The 22,745-nt window shown below is 42.6% G+C and overlaps 1 pseudogene; it reads right to left on the bottom strand.

Annotated features, from left to right (window-relative positions):
- Positions 1-17,957: 17,957 nt before the first annotated feature.
- Positions 17,958-18,384, bottom strand: LOC145345444 (small ribosomal subunit protein uS19 pseudogene; annotated as a pseudogene).
- Between the last annotated feature and the right edge of the window lie 4,361 nt (positions 18,385-22,745).

Genomic DNA, 22,745 nt, shown 5'->3' with positions numbered 1-22,745 from the left:
CCTCCAGTATGTTGGAATTGTTCCAGAGTCTACAGAATCTTTGAAGATGACCACCAATACATAAAGAGAGTTTATTTATTAGTTACAAGTAAGGCTTACATTAACACTGCAATGAAGTTACAAGTGAAATTCCCCTACATCCACTATTACCAGGGCCAATTTCCTAGGTACTCTGAGATGTAGATCATCATCCCCTAGGGATTTGTTGGCTTCAATCCCATCAATTTTCCCAAACAATTTATCTACTAACACTGATTTCCTTCAGTTCCTCACTAAACATAAGAACATAAGAAATAGGAGCAGGAGTAGGCCATCTAGCCCTTTGAGCCTGCCCCGCCATTCAATAAGATCATGGCTGATCTGTCGTGGCTCAGTTCCACATTCCCCCCCTCTCCCCATAACCCTTAATCCCCTCGCTTATCAAAAACCCATCAACCCGAGTCTTAAAAATATTTAGCGAGGCAGCCTCCACCACTTCAACGGGCAGAGAATTCCAGGGATTCACCACCCTTTGAGTGAAGGAGTTCCTCCTCAACTCCGTTCTAAACCACCCCCCCTTTATCTTGAGGCTATGCCCCCTGGTCCTACTGTCCTTTCTGAGCGGGAAGAGTCTCTCCACCTCTATCCTATAAACCCTGAGTCCCCATTACAATAGCTGGTATACAAGGATTATATTGTAAACTTCATGATCACACCTGTTTATAGCCTCAACAATATTTGTAATGAATGAAGGCTGTCTTTCATTAGTATATACTTCACATGGCTAGCAACAGGAGCACATAGAGCAATATTGCTTTATTCCAAAAGAAAGCTATGAATATCAAACTGCAAGTCGCAAATTAATTCCTAATATGAACCTTAAACCACCAATAAGTGTCATATATCAGTTGTGTGTCTTGCTGCTGACTTGTACAAGACACCAATGGCAATAGTTTTCACACATGAATGGTTAATGACTTATTTTTATTGTACACAGCTTCAAAATCCTGTTGTTTGCTTTAGATCATATGCCATGTACAGGAATACATAATGATTTTGTCTGTTCATGTTGCAATAATTTATCAGAAGTGTTTTACTCAACCTATAGTCCTAAACTGGTGAATAGATTGAAAGAGAATGTTTCTAATATTGGAAGTAACTAATTTGTGTACACTTCATAAAACAGACAACATTTCAACCAGGTTAGACTTTCCTTTAGTTTTCTTATTCCATGTGTTGCCTGTGAACAATACCTTTTCTTTCTGGGAATGCCCAGTAAATAGAGGTGGATTTACAATTCATTGGGCCCTGTGCTCTGTGCTCCCCTCCCCCACACGTGGCCCCAATCCCAGAACATGAAGGTGGAAGCCATGAAAATACACTTATTGATCACTGTTCCTTCACCTGTAAAAATATGCCTGGAAGAATAATTGTTTTGTTAAAATCCGAACTTACCTTTGATTCCGATCATGGATTGTCTCGCTTTTACCCTAGCCATACCTGCATCTCCTCACACACTCCCCCTTCCCCCATCCCTTCACATACTCCCACTTTCACCTCGCCCTCCTCTGAGGTTGTCCACCCACTTCACTGCCTCACTTCTGGGATCCTCTGTCTGCTCTGTCCATTGCCTTGCCTATGGTTTGCTGCTTCGCCTGCTGGGCTGGTGTCCACTGCTTCATTCACAACTGGTGATCACTGAGGTTGTCACTCCCTCACCTTGGGACCACACTCCCTTACTACTTGCCACACCCACACCTGCATGGTTCTTGCCTTTCCCTCGCCTCGCTGTTCAGTGTTTTTTCCCGCTCGGTACTCACTGCTCATTACTCTTTCCCTGCTCGGTGCTCTTGCCTGATCTGTTCTCTCTCCCGATCAGCAACAAAAGCTGGATCCCCCCCTTGCCTCTGCCTGTTGTTCAGGATCTTGTACCTAGGCATTGTGTGTTTCATTGTAAATCCACCCTGCCAGTAAATCATTGACATTTTTAGAGTCTAAGGCTACAGTCCCTTTAATTATTCTTTTAATTAATGTTTTAGTTATTGCATGATAATTTACTATATCCATGTTTAGGTCAATGAAGAAAATGAAAATTTGCCATAATTATCACTTACTAAGATTGTTGCTAAATTAGCAACACAGCTTTAGCAATTAATAGTCAATAATGTTACCACAGAAAAAAATTATTGTTGCACTAAATTGTTAAAGTTGTTCATTTTTAAAACTCATTAAAACATGTATGTAATGTTTAGTTGGTATTCTTATAAACAAGCAAGATTATGAACACAGGAGTTTTAACACTATAATATTAAATATGGCTGCACCATCTGCCTCAAGTCCAGGTGGACCTGTCTTTGAACAATCTATAGAATTCATCCTGATCCTCTACTTCCTAGAAGGCATGTGAAATTTGAAAAGAATATTTATGTTACCAACAGGGACTGTTGCAAAATACTAACAAATCCTAAAATTCCAGTAAGTCATAAAAAGAGTGCAAGTGAAAATAAGCTAAGTAAAACTGAACAGCAAAACAGTGGGCGGACTTTTACAAGATTTTTTCGAAGTGTCCAGCTAGCATGAAAATGGGAGGTTTTCTGATTTTTTTTGGGTGAGTTTCACTCCCAATCTTACAGGCTTAGACATTGAAAAGGTGGGCTAGACCATTTCTAGTCACTAGGGGCAGAGGGCGGGGCTTAACTCACTAGATAGCTAGCAGCTCAGATTGAGTCACAAACTGCACAAACAGCTCTCCTCATGCAACATCCCTGGGCCAGATACAGCCTCCCACCCCAACCCCCATCACGGAATTTTGGCCTATCTTAACATTACCGACCCCCTTATTCTCCCACTCCTGTGCGACCCCCTGCACATGGCTGCCTCATCACTTTCTGCCCATGATTGCTGAGTGACATGACCCTCTCTCTCCCCTTCCCTCGATCATCACAAAGGCACACCTCCCCCGCCACCGCCCCCTTCCCATCAACACACCTGCAAATGCTAACTTGGCTTCCCCTTAAACTCACTGGAGTGCTCCAGTGGGTGCGTGAATTGTCTAAACTGCCTGCAAATGATCTGCCCTAACAAGAGAGAGCTCCATAAAAACCCCAAGGATGGACAGACAGACAGAAAGTGCAGGAAGACATGGCCTCAAGGAAGTCAGCTCTCTGATTGTTAATGCTGATCCGGCCAGGTTATTGGAGGCGGTGAAGTCAAGGTGGGACACCCTCTTCCCCCCAGCAGAATGCTGTCCCAGGGAAGGGATGGAAATGCAGCCTAGGAAGAGGTCGCAGCACTTGTTAGTGCCAGGGCACCCGCCAGGATGACCAGAAAGCACTGCCAAAAGAAACTGAATGACCTCATCCTGGCAGTAAGGGTTAGTGTTTAACCTCATCGAGTATCTTCCCTCTGAATGACCCCCAGATTTCCCCAACCCCCTGTACCCTGCATGGTTCCAGCCCCTGATCCCCAAGCACCACCCTCCTCGCCCCCCCAAGAGGAGTGTTGCAGCGCTTGCCCGACCATGTTAAAACTTAACGAAACATTTTGCTTCAGCAGCTGTACTGACTTGTTTAATTACCTCATCTTTTCAAGTTTCTTTCAAAATATATTTCTCTAACAACAACCAACAAAATATCTTTGCTTTTACACAACAATTCTGTTGTCATTAAATAAAGAGGTGAGGGATGGTTATGAGGAGGGGTAAGGAGGAGAATGGGGAGAAAGAGGGGTGAAGGAGGGGAGGGGAAAAGGATGGGGGGAAAGAGGGAGAAGTGGACAGGGAAGGGTTTGGATTTGACTCTCCCATGTCTACTTCAAAGTATCAAAAAGAACTTCAGTTAAGAAAAGCGCAATGTTCTAATGTTGGTAGGACATGACTCTGAATTTTCAAGCTGCACTGGATTCTGCAACACTGTGTTCACATCAGCTTACAGGAGACTTACATATGTCATCTTAAGTGATATGCTTTGCTACAGCATTTGAACGAGTCAAGTTGCATAAGGATCAATGATGCATCAGGAAGACTCTTAAACTTGGGATAAACAGTACAGGAGACTTGCACATGTCATCTTAAGGGATTCATTTTCCTGCAGCATTTGAACTAGCCAATGTACACAAGGATCAATGTTGCATCAGGAACACTCTTAAAATAGGACTAAAAACTGCTTTAAAAATATATTGCAAAATCCAAATGCTGAAATTCATTGACATCCACTTTGTTATATCTGAACAAATATTGTTAATGAAATCAGTTGTCATGACAAAGTTGTAAGAAAATTTTTTAAAAGTCATTATTTCACTTTCTGTGCTTTACATATATGTTAAACAACATTTTAAAATGTACAAAAAAGATGACCCAAAGAATGTCTGTTGCCTCTAATAGGCTGCAGCTAGTCCAAAAAACAAAAGCGCAAATATATAAGGGCAAAAACTCACCTAACAACAGCACAAGCGGCAGAGGTTTCAGCACAATTACAGCTCAGTTCTTCAGAACCGGCTGCTTTCAGAACTTGGCACTCTTGCAGTGCACAGCTGCAAGACTTCCGTTATGTCCCACACGCAAATGTGGCACTTGATCAGCATATCCTGGCATTTCAGACAGGAAGTTATAGGCCATTAACTACACTGTGATGAATACAAAAAGAACGCAAATTGACGTTTCGCCCGTTTTCAGTAGGGTCCCAATTGTGCCATTTTCTTTGTGGTAAAATGGGAATGGGCATGAAAACAAGCACCATTCCCACTAGTCAGATCACTCCTGATTTAAAGACTTCTTCCAATTGAAAAACAGGCACGATGAGGTTGTAAATTCCGCCCATTATTTAAACAATAGTAATATAAGGAAAGAAGATGAAAGCAAAAGCCAAGAAAACAAAGCACTCACCAAGGCACTAGGCACAGCTCTTTAAGAACAATGTGTGCTCACTGTGCCATATAGTGCACAACACTGTGGTTGTGCCAGAGTCACTTGGCTGGTTGGCTGTTTTGTGATGTGGAGCGATGCTAAAAGTGTGGGTTCAATTCCTGTACCAGCTGAGATTATTCATGAAGACCCATCAGCTTAATGTTGCTCCTTGCCTGAGGTTTGGTAATCCTTAGGTTAAAATCACCACCACTCATCTGGGACAATAGTGAATTTACCTTACTGATGGTGAGCTAATGAAAAGTCACTGGAAGCAAATTGCATTTTACAGATATTTAATGAGATTCACACATTGAAGAGCGTGACCTTCCTGATCTCCCTGTGCCTGTTTAGTTGGAAAATACAGTGTGTTCTTGTGAATTTTCAGTCGCCGTCATTATTTTCCAACCCTGACCTCATGTGAAAGCACTACCAGCACATAGGAGCAGAAAATATTCTCTGTGTTTCACATCCCTCTAAGGCTCCTAATTAATACTGTAATGTGGATTCAGTCTGCAGCCCATTGGTGAAGTAGGAAACCAGGCAGCAATCTTTACTTATTTCTAGATTTATTTTCAAAGGAAGAAAGGAACATTCAGCCAACTGAGCCTCCTTCACTATTCAATATGATCATGGCTGATCAAACACATCAATGGCTTTTGTCCAAACTACTCCCAAAGCTTTTTACATTATTACTAATCAGAAATCTATCAATCTCTACCTTAAACATACTCAATGAACATACTCCCACAGCCCTCTGGGATAGAAAACTCCAAAGATTTTGTGTAAAAAAAATTCTTCTCATCTTTCCCCTTAATGTGAAATTGTGCCCCCGGTTCTAGCTTCCCCAACCAAAGGAAACATCTTAGCTGCATTTACTCTGTCTAGTCCTTTAAGTATTTTGTAGGTTTTAATTAGATCACTTCTCATTCTTTAAAACTCTAGAGGATACAGGCCAGGTTTAGCATCACTTTTCATGCAACAGTCCCCCATCCATGGAATAAGTCTAATGAATCTTTATTGCACTCCCCCAATAGCAATAGTATCTGATGTAAGTGAACCAAAATTGCACAGTGGTACTCCAGGTATGGTCTAAGAAAGCTTCCACACCATTGAAGCAAGATCTCACTTGTTCCTCCCCCAATCTACCTGTCACAGATGTAACTGCCACAATAGCATTGGTAGGATTGACCACCACAAAGTCCTTCTGGACTTTTTTTGGTCACATCTTCATGCTGAGAACATCAGCATGATTTTGAACAGATCTAGTAGCTCAAAATTGAGCATCCACAACAAACTGTGTGCCATAAGCAGCAGTGAGATTGTATTCAAATGTAATCTGTAACTTCATGGTCCAATATATCCCTCACACTGCCATCGGCATCAAGCAGGAAATCAACTATGGTTTGCCTGGAGGAGAACATGCCAGAAGCAATAGCCAGTATACCTAAAGATGAATTACCTGAAATACAGGGCTACATACAAATTAAACAATGGAAACCACGTGCTAAAGACAGAGTTAAATGATATCACAACTAAATAATTGTTGACTGTCCCATCAAAATGAAATTACTTACTACTAATATGGTCAAACATGCTCAGTTTGGGTTCTAACAGGGCAAATAGCCTTGGTACAAGCATGAAGAAAAGAACTAAAATCCAGAGATGAGATGTCAAGTAACATTCACACTACACAAATGCCAGGCAATGACCATCTCCAATATGTGAAGATCTAACTGACTCTCCTTGCCAACTAATAGCGTTAGCATTGCTGAATCCCACACTATCAACATCCTGGAGTCACCACAGGCCTGTAACCCAACTGGACGAGCCACATAAATACAATAGCTACAAAAGTAGTCAAGAGCTCTGAAGCTAGTAAGTCCACGTTCCTGTCCATATCTCCTCAAAGCTTAATTCCTTGCTGATTACATCTTGAAAATATTCAAGAAATTGGCCTTCACAGCTTCCTGTCTTAAAGAACTCCAAAGATTCACTAACCTTCGAGAGAAGAAATTCTTCTTCAAATCTATCTTAAATGAGCACCTTCTTATTCTGAGACAATGCCCTTTGATTATTAAGGGCACTGTTTCACCCAACTCTGAGAGTTAGAAGAAGAAGAATGATGTGTTATATATCAAATGGTATATTACAGAATGAATTTTTAGCGTAGTTGAGACAGGTTTCTGTTGTTCTGCTCCATCTATAATTTACAATAGATAGGATCAGTTTCCAATCCAAACCTCAGAACACAAGGCAGCTCTTTTGTGGCATGCTGTATCTTGAAAGATGGAGCAGAATATTTCAACTACAAAATGCACTGATAATGAAAGGTTAGCTAGTCAAGTGATGGAGCAATTTTATAAAGAGTCTGAACTGAATAAATTTATTATAATGAATAAATTAACATAAAATATATACATAACAGTATTTATTAGCGAAGGTTGAAGAAAAGCTGTAATTATTGACTTTTCATCATTTTTTTTATTCAATGTGACGTTGTAATCAAGAAGAATAATCAAGTTATTTTACTTAATGAAGTGCTTCTTAAGAGGGGCATGATCATCATGGTTGCATGACGAATGCTTTTCACTTGATTGCAAACACACAGGGTGGAATTTACCCTTTCCACCCACCACGGGAATAGTAGTGGGCAAGGGGTGGACCATGGAAAGGTCTGTTGACCTTGGGCATGACTTTCTGGTTTCAGGATGAGTGCAGCCAAAAAGTTCCTCCCACAATGTGAAAATGATGCAAAATCTATCTTATTAAATAATACACTTATCCTTTAAGTATTAATTTTGATGCAAAAGTATACATTATTATATTTGGCTTTAATGTATAGTTTCCAGCCTAAAGTTTCTTCTTTGATCTCAAGTCATCCGATCTATTAATAGTTTTAAAAGATAAGGAGTGAGACTGAGAGAGAAGACTAACCAGAGTGGTGTGTGTATATTTCTTTTAAAAAATAGCTTAGTATGTTACCAGTTAAGCAGTTCTGCAAATATGGATAAATTCCTATCATAACAGTCTTACCAAAGATGGCTCCTCCCTTAATATGAGTAGCCAAAGAGTAAAACTTTCAATTATCTACGTATTACTTGTTACTTCATCCTGGTTGGAATCATCACGATATATAATAATCAGAGCTTGGCCACCTTGGTCTCATCTGAGTTGCTAGTTTGTGGGTTGAATTCCCACTATGGATTTGTATGTATGAACTAAGCAGACATTTCAAAGTAGCACTGAGGAAATGTTGCATTGCCATAGACATTAGGGCCCACTAGTTGCACAGGTATAATTCTGGCATTGTGTTCACGTATCCATTAGAGAACTGACCAGACTTTTCTTTAGGAGGACCAGGTGATATGACAAGAAGACTGTAGAGAACAGGAACAGTTGGGACAAAATGGATGAGGGCAGCATTATTGTTGCGAACTTTGATGTCAGCCTTTTAATTGATCACAATCCTTTGAGTAACCAGATAAGTAATAGAGTTTTCACGGAGGAGGACGTGAATAATTTGCCGGGTGTTAACGATGGAAAGGTGGTAGGACTGGAGGGTCTTAATGACATTACTGTTACTAGAGAGGCGGTGCTCGACAGACTGGAGGGGCTGATTGTGGACAAGTCCCCAGGACCGGATGGAATGCATCCGAGGGTTCTGAAAGAAACGGCGGAGGTGATAGTGGATGCCTTGGTGGTTATTTTCCAAACGTCGCTGGATTCCGGGGAAGTGCCGGATGATTGGAAAACGGCTAATGTTACGCCGTTGTTTAAGAAGGGTGCCAGGCAAAAGGCGGGGAATTATAGGCCGGTTAGTTTAACGTCTGTGGTAGGTAAAATGTTAGAATCTGTCATTAAGGAGGAAATTGCGAGGCACCTTGAAGGGAATTGCTTGATAGAGCAGACGCAGCACGGTTTCATTAAAGGGAAGTCGTGTCTGACAAATTTACTGGAGTTCTATGAGGATGTGTCTAGGGCGGTGGATAGAGGAGAGCCGGTAGATGTGGTCTTTCTTGATTTTCAGAAGGCGTTTGACAAAGTACCTCACAAGAGGTTATTGCAGAAGGTCGAGGGACATGGAGTTGGGGATAGGGTGTTAGCGTGGATAGAGGATTGGTTGTCAAATAGGAGGCAGAGAGTGGGGGTCAACGGGTGCTATTCGGATTGGCGGATGGTGACTAGTGGAGTGCCCCAGGGGTCGGTGCTGGGGCCTCAGCTTTTTACCATTTATATAGATGATCTGGAGGAGGGAACCGAGTGTAGGGTGTCGAAATTTGCTGATGACACCAAGATTGGGGGAACGGCAAATTGTGCGGAGGGTGTGGAGAGTCTGCAGAAGGATCTAGATAGGCTGGGCGAATGGGCCAGGAAATGGCAAATGGAATTTAATGTTGGCAAGTGTGAGGTGGTCCACTTTGGTAGGAATAATGGTAGGAAGGACTATTACTTACATGGCGAAAAACTGCAGCAGGCGACGGTGCAGAGGGACCTCGGGGTCCTTGTGCATGAGTCGCAAAAACCCAGCTTGCAGGTGCAGCAGGTGGTCAGGAAGGCGAATGGGATGCTGGCCTTCATCGCGAGGGGGATTGAATATAAAAGTAGGGAGGTCTTGCTGCAGCTGTATAGGGCATTGGTGAGGCCACAGCTGGAGTACTGTGTGCAGTTTTGGGCGCCGCACCTGCGCAAAGATATTTTGGCCTTGGAGGGACTGCAGAGGAGGTTTACTAGGCTGATACCGGAGTTGAGGGGGTTGAGCTATGAGGAGAGGCTGAATAAACTAGGCTTGTACTCGTTAGAGTTTAGAAGAATGAGGGGAGATCTCATTGAGACGTATGAGATGATGAATGGGATGGATAGGATAGAGGTGGAGAGACTCTTCCCGCTCAAAAAAGACAGTAGGACTAGGGGGCACAGCCTCAAGATAAAAGGGGGGGCGGTTTAGAACGGAGTTGAGGAGGAACTTCTTCACTCAAAGGGTGGTGAATCTCTGGAATTCTCTGCCCGTTGAAGTGGTGGAGGCTGCCTCGCTAAATATTTTTAAGACGCGGGTTGATGGGTTTTTGATAAGAGAGGGGATTAAGGGTTATGGGGAGAGGGCGGGAAAGTGGAACTGAGCAGCGACAGATCAGCCATGATCTTATTGAATGGCGGGGCAGGCTCGAAGGGCTAGATGGCCTACTCCTGCTCCTATTTCTTATGTTCTTATGTTCTTTAATACAAGCTATAGCAAGGACACTGGGGAGCTACAGTTCACATCCCTGGGGCTAGCCAGAGTGGTGTATTCCAAGATACAAAGGCAATTGAAGTTTTCAAAATCGATTACAAGTAATTAGCATAAAGCAATCACAATCACTTGATGTTTGCTTCATTATAATATCCAATCAGCATGAAACCTCCATAGTACAGCTCGTTTCTGTATCTGTAGCTTACTCCCAGTTACAGATGTCTGATTTATGTATTTTTCCAAACTAATGGCCTTGGTATCTGTCTGTGAAGGCTCTTATAAGAAGAACTTCCTTTTCAGCCTGTCAGATTTTTAAACTTGTGTGATTATTAACACTTTTAATTGCACATGGAGCCCTTTGTCACACCTGGTTTTATAGGGGAATTTTTGCGAGTACACCTTCACTAAGATGCAATGTATCAGGCAGTTTTACCTCAGCAAAAGCTTCCCATACAAATTTGTCACCTGAAGCAGCCACTTCAAATCAGAACTTGGTAGCGTTGCCTGTATATCTCTGGATGCCAAGGTCAACATGGCTCTTAACATTTACGCAACTGGTTTCTTTAAGACTGCAGCAGGTTTCCTCAGTGACACTTATTAATTTCTAGTCAATTGTATCAGAGAGACCACCATGGCTCTCTGTAGCAGGAGGAACAACAGATTTTCTTTTCTTACAGGGAATGTAAAACAGGACAAGGGAGCCCAAGGTTTTGTCTGCATATACTTCCACAAGATGGAAAATAGCATAGTGTGCGCCCTCATTAGCTAATGTGTTCACTTCAGAAGGATGCCAAGTATCTTACTGAAAAGACTACAACTCTACCAATACGTCATCATACAATGTGCCGTGCTGGCCTGCGCGCAATTTCTTGTTGCCATTATGAAGGAATCCTTCTGCAGCAATCCGAGGTGTTGCCTTCATTGCAACCAGACCTGCAGGTTACAGGCCGACAGCTTCCAAACTTTCAGGCTTGGCTTATGACTCCTGTTAGATATCTATGCAACCAGCTACAGCTACAGAACTGACCTAAATTAATGATGCCACAATTTGAAAGGCAGTCGAGCAGTCAGTGTGTTCAAACATTAGATTCCCTACCTGAATCATTCAGGAGGAGCTTTGCAGCGTATCCTGGAGGAGATATTCAGATTAATGATCGTCTGATTGAAAGCTCATGCATTCATGATATGTGCAATTGGAGTCACGTATAAACAGGTATGTTCTGTACAATATAGGATTCGGTAAACAGAATTTATTCTCTCTGAAGAAAGAAGATTTCTGAACACTTTGACCTACAAACAGCTTTAGTTCAGGCTGCCATGTTGACATTCCTTAGCTATTACCACCTTATCAAGGCGGGTGTTTAGAAAAGACCAGGATAATGATCCCAACATGATGTTACCGACAAAGCTGACCACAAGCAGGATGCCAACAGGAAGCATGGTAACCGTCCTGACAGTTTGGATACTTGAACTGTATCCATTGGTTTGAATTGTTTGAATAGATGATCAGCATCAGGTAAGCTACCAGCCCTCAGCAAAAGAACATATTAACAAATGCTCAGGCACGGGGGGGATGTAGTGTTATGGGTCAAAAATAACTGAGGTGCTATGGAGGTGGCAGCTGCCTTTGTCCAATGGAAGATGGATCAGAAGAGGAGAAGGAAGAGAAGGAAGATTGAAGCATCGAGGGAAGAGTTTCCAAATATTTTCACTAGGGAGCAGAATGTGGTTATCGCAAGCCGTTATGGATTTTTTTTTTTGTCTAATTAGTTGATACATATCTGTAGTTTCTTAATAAACTTAATAAACCATCAAACAATTACCAATAACTAGTTGATTGATTATTTAGGTATCTGTGGCCTCTAAACCTGGGAATTCTTACAATGAATTTAAAATTTTCATCTTTAAAGTCCTCCATAGCTTCCTCTCACCATTTTGGTAATATCCTCTCACTCTACAACTTCCAGGACTCTGGATCCATCTTCCTTTGTTTCACCTTGTCCCTTCAGCTCAAACAGCCAGCTCGGTTCCATTCTCAGGAATTTTTTCCTTAAGCCCCTCTACCAATTCAATTTCCATTTCTTTATAGTTCCTTGAGGAGCTGTGGATGCCACTGGCAAAGCTCCCATTTGTTGCTGGTGCCTAATTACCCATGCCTGATTATCCTTTCAGTAACAGTGACCGTGAAATAAGCATCAATTGTCAGAAAAATCAATCTGGTATCATTCTCTGGTGTTTTGCTAAGATCAGCTGAAGTGTGTGTGAGATGGCATTGGGTATGTCCCTTGTCTGGATGCCATGGATTGAACTGATTTTTGGAGCAGGGAGGTGGAATATGGGTTGCCCTGTCCACTCTGCACATTGACTTGATATTTCTAGGAAAGGGACAAAAGAAAATGCCCTTTAGGGAAGGAAATCTGCCATCCTTACTTGCTCTGGCCTAAATCTGACTCCAGATCCACAGAAAGCTTGCCTCTGAAATGGCTGAACAAACAATTCAGTTCAAGAGCAATTTTATTGCTCATTCCCAATTGCCCCTGAGAAGTTAGCAGTGAATTTTTTTTTACAACAGTTATTTTCAATGTTTTATTAATTGAAGTTAAACTCCATAGTGGATAGAGTGGGATTTGAACCTGTGCCCCCAGCACATTAGCCTAGGGCTCTGGATGACTAGTCTGGAGGTATTACCACTACGCTATCACCTTCCTTTCTTTTATGCTTTAAATTACCCCTTAAAATCCAACAGTTTAGTCCAGAAATAACAAGCTCTGTTCTGGTATGCATCAAATGACTCTAATTAACACTTTAAATATGCCTATCACCTGATTTAAGGGTAATCTGGCCTGTCAGCAGTTAGACCTTAAAAACTTGGCTGGCTACAAGAACAAATCAGAGCTTTGGAGATTCTGTGGTAAGTAATTCACCTCCTGACACCCCAAATCCTGCCCACCATCTACAAGGCACAAGTCAGGAATGTGATGGAATACTTTCCACTTGCCAGGGTGGGTGCAACTCCAACAACACTCAAAAGGCTCAACGCCATTCAGAGCAGCCCATGTGTTTGGAACCTCATCCGCCACCTCCAGTTTCTAATCCTCCACCACTGACACAGTGTGGCAGCAGTGTGTATCATCTACAAGATTTATGGCAGCAATTCAGCAAGGCAGCTCCAACATCATCTTCCAAGCCCTCTACCACCAAGGACAAGAACACCACTATCCACAAGTTCTCCACCAAGACACACACTGATTTGAAACTATGGGTCTTATTTTACATTTTAATTCTTAGTGCTGGGCTTGAAACTGGGAGTGTTTCAATTTTAGATCCGTACTCAGGCGCCCCATACACAATCTGCCTGCAAAAATATCAGCAATTCTGAATCGTGCTGCACAAGCCTGTGGGTGAGGCTTAACACACCCAAAACCCCGCAGCTCAGATCGATACATCCAACTATACATGTGAGAAAAAAATGATAGAATAACGCTCCTCTGTCACATACCTCCCGGGCCAGATGATGCCTCCCCTGGCCCACACAGATAGTGCCCCACCTCCACAATATTAATGACCCCCTTATCCTCCCTCACCCCCGTCATCCAGACTGATTGTGGGCCCCTTCCCCTTCCCCTCCACCGATCACAGGCAGAGTGGCAGCGGAATCCCCTTCCCCTCCCACTGACCTCAGAAGCTATTGGTTCTCCAGAACCCACACGCAATTCCCTCCCGTCCCCCACCCCACCTGCCACAGGACCCTGTAGGGGGGGTTTCAGATCCCTTACTCACTACTCAGATGTGGACCTACGTGCCAGCGTGCATGCGGAGCTCAGGTAGAAGTCAGACTAGTTTGCACCAGGGCATCATCATAATAGTTTAGTGAGTTGTCATCATTCTCCTGCCTGCCAGAAAACTCACTGACACAGAGTACCCATGCTCACCACTCTGGTGTGACAATATTGCAGGAGATAGAAGGAATTTTGGAGGTGGGGGGGGCACAAACCTCTAGCACCTAAACCGCCTACTGATCAGGGCCTCTCTTGCCACCCTCACATGTCTCATTTGAGCTGCCAGCTCTCCAGTGCCTGGATAGTGTTCCAAGGTGTGCTCTTCCTCTTCTTCCTCCTTCTCCTCAACTATCTCCCCCTCCTGCTGATCATTCTCCACAGCAATATCCGGCTGGTCAGCCTCCATGTCGTTGTCCTCCTCTCCCTCCAATAGATCACCTCTCTGCAGAGCCAGGTTGTGCAAGGCACAGCACACAACCACTTTGCGCTAAGGGATCACTGGACTGTATTGGAGGGTCCCGCCAGATAGATTCAGACACCAGAATCACATTTTGATGAGCCCAATGCCCCTCTCCACGATCATGTGGGTGGCTACATGGGCCTCATTGCAATGGGTCTCTGCCTCAGACACAGGACTCCACACAGGCGTCACCAACCATGTCCGAAGTGGGTAACCCATATCACCCATGAGCCACCCTGCAGCCTGGGCTCCTCCTCAAATGCCTGCAAGATATCAGAGCTTCTGACAATGCAACTGTCATGCACGCTGCCTGGATGTCTAGTGCGGATGTGCATGATGTTCATATTATGGTCGCACGCTAGTTGAACATTCAGTGAGTGGAATCCCCTTCTGTTAATAAATCTCTGTGGATTCTGTAGGGGGCCTTGAGGGTAATGTAGACACTGTCGGTGGCTCCCTGTATGTAGGCAACCCTGCAATGGCTGTGAATCCTGCAGCCTGGGCTTCGTAATGGGCCTGGTTCAAGTTAAATTTGATGAACTGCCCAGCCTGAGTATACAGGACTTACATAAGAACATAAGAACATAAGAAATAGGAGCAGGAGTAGGCCATCTAGCCCTTTGAGCCTACCCCGCCATTCAATAAGATCATGGCTGATCTGAAGTGGATCAGTTCCACTTTCCTGCTTTCTCCCAATAACCCTTAATTCCCCTGTCTGTCAGAAACCTATCTACCCGTGACTTAAATATATTTAGTGAGGTAGCCTCCACTGCTTCATGGTAAAATTGGGCCCTATGTCATTGTTCCTTCACTTTCACTGCGTCAAAATCCTGGAACTTACTCCCAAACAGCACTCTAAGTGTACCTACACCACATGGACTGCCTTTAGGTTAAAAAAGATGGCTAACCACCAACTTCTCAAGGAAATTAGGAATGAGCAATGAAAATGATGGCCAAATCATTTGAGGAGTGGCCATCACTGTCAGATTGCCTCTCCACTCTGTTTTACTTCATTTGCACTGGAGTTCCTGATTTCTCACCTCTCAACAGAGCCTCCTTAGAAATGTAGAATGTGTGTGCTCTGGGATTCCTTCCTTCTAGTCTAGGAACATGGGCAGAAGCCAAGCCACATCCCACTTTATGGCACCAACCGTCATATTAGATAAATTTGAATATCCCAAAGCCACTCTGAGAAGCCATGGAGTGGTCTTTTGGGCCAAGGAAGGTCAGAAGGTTAGTCTAGTGGTTGGAGGGTAGTTGGGGGTGGAGTTATTTGTTGCGTGGGTAGTCGGAAAGAAGGGGAAGTCAGGCATGAGAGAGTATTCAAGAGGTGGGTGTTGGTTGTGGGGTGCAGTGGAAAGTCAGTAGTCTAGTTACCAAGGTGTTAAACTGGTTTTGAGCCTTTTAACTTTTCTTTGGTAACTAGTCCGATAAGTAAGTTAGAATCATCCAAAGTCTTTAGTGGAGAGTTTCAGCAGGTTCCAGACGCAGGTTAATTGCCCCATACAAGGTTAAAATTTCAGGACAGTCCTGCTGAGTCCTTGCATTGGAATGTCTGAGTGGTCTCCCAGCGTGTCTTCCAGATTATGACCCGCCGGATACCATAAGACCTGGGTCAATATTTCTTATCTTTGTTCGAGACTAACAGCCTATGCAATAAGTCAATTCTTTATTGCACTCTCATTTATCACCATTTTTTTGATTATGTAATGACATTTCAATGTTCAGTTGGGTCTCTGGAGCTGGCAGTTTGCTCCAGTGTCAAAAATCATCACGCAGTACAACTGTCAGCTTGAAACTTCAAAAGTGTTAAATTATATTCATGACATCGGTAGCACTATACTACTCAGGAGGGCCTCCCCATGATATAAACAGTTTTGTAGCAGAACTTCAGCAAGAACTGTACTGTAGTAGAAGGATTGCAATATTAGAGTCATTTTCTTATGCGTTCAGACATTGCTTCCAGCTATTGCAGCTTTATTTATTGTGGGATAGGGAGCTCAGAATTTGAGAAGTTCTAAATAAATGCCAGTATTCTGAGATTAACTAGTCTCCAGAGAAAATCTGTCGAACAGACTGCATTTTTATACCTGCAGGATTCTAAACACAGTGGGTGGTGGGATCACTGGTTTAAATGTTACACCGTGCTGTATAATAAATCCATTTAATATCAATATTATGTGGGATAACACAACACATCTGTCTAAAGGAAGGATTTCTAGTTAAAGGAACCACAGTAAGGGCTAGGATTATTGAACTGTGCATTGAATTCATAAACTACAAAAGCCACAGGAATAGAGAGGAGAACTGGGTAGGCTGCCACTGCCTCTGCCTTCCATTGCCACCTTGAACTCTTTTGTTCTTTCCTGAAGGTCCTGCTACAGGACATGGAGGCTGAAATGGGATGATTCCCACAATGAAGAGGCCAGCCTCTCAAACCATGTCAGCATGGATAGAAGCGCCTGAGGAAGTCAGTAGCAGAAGTGGAAACCTAGACGAAGTGCACCACAGAGATTCAGGGCATCAGGGAAAGAAGAGCAGCGTAACACTTCCAGATGATGAGCCTCAGCATTCCTGGCATTCTTACACAGAATTCTTCAGGACAACGCGCCTTGAAGCTCCACTCATCCCTCTCTCACCAGGATCTTCACACCTGAAAAGTCAGCACACACACTCACCGTCACCTTCTTAGCATTTCATTCCATGTCTCACAGGCATCATCGACAATTATTATCCTTTGCTCCTCTTCACACAATCCACTTCTCATTCACACAACACTGTGCTGTCTTCCCTCGCAAGACAAAGAAATACAACAACACAAGAGAGGCAAAGAAGCAGGAAGCATTAAGAATGGAAATTGGGGGATGGGAGGGGGTGGAATCAGGGTAGGTATTAGGCAGGGTGAGGGGGCAGCGGTTCATTGTGTCCAATGAACAATACCTAAGTAGCCAATTGAAAAGACCAATTGGACTATTAGGATGTTGGTCTTATTCCAGAAGGTTGCAGGTATCAGCAACAATTTGTGATGAGAATCTCCTGAGGCAATGCTTGCACATGATGAGAGTACTAACCCTCTGCCTGTAGTCCCAGTCCTGGAGGTCTTGCCTTCTTTGACTGGCTCTCTGTGGCCATCTCATCCACCCTGTGGAGAGACATGTAGTTGAGGAGAAAGCGGTTGGTGCTGCTGCTGCTGCTGTTGGTTTTGTTCTTGCTGCTGCATAGATTGTTCACATCAGAGCTCCAAGGTAGAGCTGCAGAAGCTACTCCCATACTTAGTGAAGGCTGACAGAGGGAAGTGCAAATCCACATCGGTCAAGTGCTAAATAGATGAAGAACTTGGAAGACTAAATTTGGAAATTATTTGTCAATTAGTAAGAACGCACTCTCAAAAGAAATGCTATGGGTGCTGCCAGGGCCATTCCGTTCCCGATTTCATGGTCGAACATGGATAAAAGAGTTGGATTAAAGAGGTGTGCGTAACTGCTTTTAATATCAAGGCAGCATTTGATCACAGCTCTGAAGTCAAACCTCAAAAAGAGGAGGATGGCTGCGATGATGTTTTTTAGCTCGTACGACAATTTTATTCACATACCATTTCCACTGTAAACTCTATTTCAGAGGGATGAACCTAGAGGAGTAAATGGTACAAAAACCAAGCCTACCGTACTTGACAGACTTCTAGGTGATGAAGAACATCACCAAGATAATGGCCCATCATTCCAGGCTTGATTTCAGCCTGATGAAAGGTTTTGCCTTTGTACGCAGTAACCTTGCTGCCAACCATTTTTGGGATGGTAACCATATTCTGAAGATGAATTTTGACAACCTCTGATTTTTTTCATTGGTGGAGCTTACTTTTTGGCCTTGTGCAGCCTTTTCAGGAGGGATTGCTATTTGCAGTGCAGGCTCTGAGCACATGTCTGTGCTGACGGGGACAATACAGCTGCATCAGTCATTCTTAGGACATATTGCATTCTTAGGACATATCGCAGGCAAATTTCCTGAAAGTCTTTTTCCTCTTCCGCTCTACGTGTTCAGCTATTTTCACCCTGTCTCAGATGCAAATCATTTCATCCCCAGATTATCACTGCAGGAATCCTTTTAGGGTAACATCCTAGGCTAAATATAATCAGCTGTTTCATCAATGACATTCTATCCATCATAAAGCTATAAATGGTAGTGTTTGCTGAAGTTTGTACACCATTCAGTTCCACGTTCACCTCCTCAGAGTGCTGATTGATTGTTACATTAGACATGAGCACAAAATGCTGGCCTTGCCATGAACCTCATCACCAATGAACCTAGCTAGTTGCCATGATTCAGTGTCACTGTTTGAAGACTTCCCACCCTGTCATTTTAATAGAGTCACAGATTCATAGAGGTTTATAGCATGGAAACAGGCCCTTCAGCCCAATTTGTCCATGCCGCCCCTTCCTTTAACCTCTAAGCTAGTCCCAATTGCCCACATTTGGCCTATATCCCTCGATACCCATCTTATTCATGTAAATGTCTAAATGCTTTTTAAAAGGCAAAATTGTACCTGCCTCTATTACTACTTCTGGCAGCTTGTTCCAGACACTCACCACCCTCTGTTTGAAGGAAGTGCCCCTCTGGCCACTTTTGTATCTCTCCCCTTAAACCTATGCCCTCTAGTTTTAGACTCCCCTACCTTTGGGAAAAGATATTGACTATGTCGCTGATCTATGCCTCTAATTATTTTATAGACTTCTATAAGATCACCCCTAAACCTCCTACGCTCCAGAGAAAAAGGTCCCGGTCTATTCAGCCTCTCCTTATAATTCAAACTATCAAGTCCTGATAGCATCTTAGTAAATCTTTTTTGCACTCTTTCTAGTTTAATAATATCCTTTCTATAATAGGATGACCAGAACTGTACACATTATTCCAAGTGGCCTTGTACAACTCCAACAACACATTCCAATTCCTGCATTCAATGTTCTGACCAATGAAACCAATCAGTCCGAATGCCTTCTTCACCACTCTGTCCACCTGTGATCCCACTTTCAAGGAGCTATAAACCCGTTCCCCTAGATTTCTTTGTTCTATAACTCTCCCCAACGCCCTACCATTAACTGAGTGCGTCCTGCCCTGGTTCGACCTATCAAAATGCATCACTTCACATTTATCTGAATTAATCTTTATCTACCATTCATCAGCCCACTGGCCCAAGTTTCACTGTAGAAATACGTGTTGCTACATTCTCATCTTTTTCATCTTGTCAGGTTTTGTACAGCTCAGAAACGCCCATCCCGCTGTTAAAGCCAGTATTATGGTTTAACTGAGGATTTAGATATTTGGTATAATTATCCAACAGCTTCACTGGGATTTCCTACTCGCCTGCAACCCCACCTGGATGAAATCTGGAAATGGACATAATCATGTTGGCTTTCTGACCTGATGTCAATCTTTACCTCTTCCCCCAATACCCACTTCCCTCATCCAAATGCACTCTCCTCCACCACTCACCCCACCCACAGCCAAAATTCTACCCATTGTAAAATTTAGAGTTTGGGAGGCACAGACACCTAAAATAAGCAGTCAAGAATTTGTAAGTAATTTTAAGGTAGTTTATAATGTTTATTAAGAAGTAACAGTTTAGATATAATGCATTAATTAAATAGACAAGAAAAGTTCAGAGTGGTTCACTGATCTCAGCACTTTGCAATAGCAGCATTCTGTTCATTACTCAAAGTGTTTGGGAACTCATCTCCCATCCTCCTCTCTCTTTGCTAGACCATCTAAAAAAGAGGACTTCCTAATGAGGACTGCCCCATGACAAGGATTGTCCCCTGGCTCTGAGCGCTCGTTAATATATTTCTAGTGGCCGGAAGCTTACCCAATGAGATTTACTTGTTCAAACCCTTCTGACCAAGAGATACAGAATAACCAGCCAGGGTAGTGAACTTCCCTCCATTTGTCACCCTAACTGGAGGTCACTGGGTAAGCAAAGCATCAGCAGACTTTCTGCCACCTATTCAAGAATGTTTGCAGTATCTAGACAGCTCAATATGGGGAGCATAATATTTGTGACACTCATTTCTACCTTGTCTTGGTCCCTCAGAATTATTTACTTTTGCTTTCAGAGAAGGAGAGAGAATTAAGTGCTGTGTCAGCAGTATCAGTTGATTTTTTAAAAAAATAATTTGCGGCACATGTGCGTCACTGGCTGGCCAGCATTTATTGCCCATTCCAAGTTTCCCAAGGGCTGTTGAGAGTCAACCACATTGCTGCGGCTCTGGAGTCACATGTAGGCCAGTTCAGCTAAGGACAGCAGGTATTTTCCCTATAGGACATTAATGAACCAGATGGGTTTTTCCAACAATTGACAGTGGTTTCAAGGTCATCAGTAGATTCTTAATTCCAGGTTTTTTTTTATTGAAATCAGATTCCACTGTCTTCCTTGATGGGATTCAAACTCGGGTCCCAAGAACATTAGCTGAGTCTCTGGATTAGTAGTCTAGCGATAATACCACTAGGCCATCACCTCCCCTTGACCCATGACTGTTTGGTACAGTTAAAAAAGAACCATTTCTCAAAGGTCCCTGTTTCTTAAACCATGATGTTAGTGATGTGTATGCTCACAATTGCCTGCACTAGTTACTTTTTCTTTAATCCCACACTTTGGCATTGTCAGACTGCCTGTCCAACATCACGTTAATGAGCCATAATTTTCCTATAGCAGAATGCTGTTAGGAAGACTATACATAATTCTCTATTTTTTGCCATTGTTCCTATTCTCTTGGCACAGACTCTGCCCCTTTCTTAACCTCTCATTCAGAATCAGCCAAATTATGTGTAGCTTTGGCTTCCTATACAATTTGTCTGTTATTTCTGTCAGTTCTTCAGGAAATTCAGAAAGATTGATTAAACATGATCTTTTTAGAAATCCGCATGCTGATTACTTGGCATTATATTTTCTGTCTCTCTGTGTTTTGCTTTCTTGTACTTCTGGCATATTTCTTATCATTGATGTTAAGATATCTGGTCTATAGTTCCCTGTTACATAAGGACCTTATTGTAAACTAATTCAATCAATTTGGACAGATTTCACGGCTGTTGTTTCCATCCCAATTACTTGACCTTGGATGAATCGTAGTGATTTTCAGCCTGCCAACTTGTTTTTTTTTAATTGTTGTTATTACCAATTATCCAATTAATCAATGAGGAAAGGGAACCAATATGGTGGGTTGGTTGAGCTTAATCAGGATTTAAGATAGGGTGTAATACAGCAAAACTACACACCATGGTAAGAGCCGCACTGGCTGGGCTGGACAGCTAGCATGTATAAATAACTTCCTTATTTTTCTTCTAGGTGCCTTCAAGGCATATCAAAACCAAAGTATTAGCATCGGTTTGCTCTTAAGGGTTTCTCACCATCACTTCCAGCAATGACTTCCTTCAAAAACTTATATTTTATCCCCATTTTCAGGAGTGGACCATGGCATTATCTTGACAGGACCCTGTAAATTTTTTTAACATAAACTGTCTTATGCTACATCAAATTCTTTGTTTAAACCATGGGGTTTAAACCATGGGGTTTAAACCCACTGTTATGTTATCCACTTTCCATGAAAACCTTATGTACCTTCTGTTCTTGATCAACTGGGCCTTTAAATCATCTTCCCTCATCTCATCTTGTGTGGCTTTCCACAATCACACACATAAATCCCCGGAAATACCTGGCCTTCAAAATAACTTTCAAAGGCATGGCTGTTTGTATGTGCCTATTTTCAGTTCTTCATAAGGTCTGCTAATAAGATACTTATATTGTCTACCCTATGCAGGAATTCCTGTTTTTTATTGGACTTTTGAATGACAAAGTGATGAACTAAGCAACTCCTATTATATTTCGATACACAAAGTTAACAGCATTTATCCCTCAATAAGCATCATAGAAGTTATCTGGTCCTTATCACGATTTCTGTTTATGGGAGCTTGATGAACGCATTTTAGTTGCTGGATGTCCTTTGTTACAACAGTAACTAATACTGACTGTAAAACACTTTAGGATGTGCTAAAACCATGAAAAGTGCTATATAAATGCAAGCCTTGTTTTCTTTAAGTGTGGGGTTCAGGCTTGGTTTAGCAGTAGGACCTAAATTATCTGACGTGACCCACTGCCTAGCTTCATCTTTAAAGAATGGTTATTTCAGCAATGTTCAGAACAAATACTGATGCTCGTGTAACCCAACTACAAGATGAGGCACTGTAATAAATGCTCAGTCTGAAAATTGAAAATTATACTCTCTCTAGGAGGGATACCCTGGCTGTTAATTCAGAATTGCTGGTAGATGCGTAATTATTCTTTGTTGTAATGTTAGAATTTAATTATTAGTTTCACTATTTAGTTTTGCCTTGGTCTAGTGTGTGACACAC

Source organism: Carcharhinus amblyrhynchos, chromosome 7, assembly GCF_965287045.1.
Source record: "Carcharhinus amblyrhynchos chromosome 7, sCarAmb.v2.hapA, whole genome shotgun sequence".
Taxonomy (NCBI): Eukaryota; Metazoa; Chordata; class Chondrichthyes; order Carcharhiniformes; family Carcharhinidae; genus Carcharhinus; species Carcharhinus amblyrhynchos.
The sequence above is the reverse complement of the archived record's forward strand: the minus strand, read 5'-3'. Positions and strand labels throughout refer to the sequence as shown.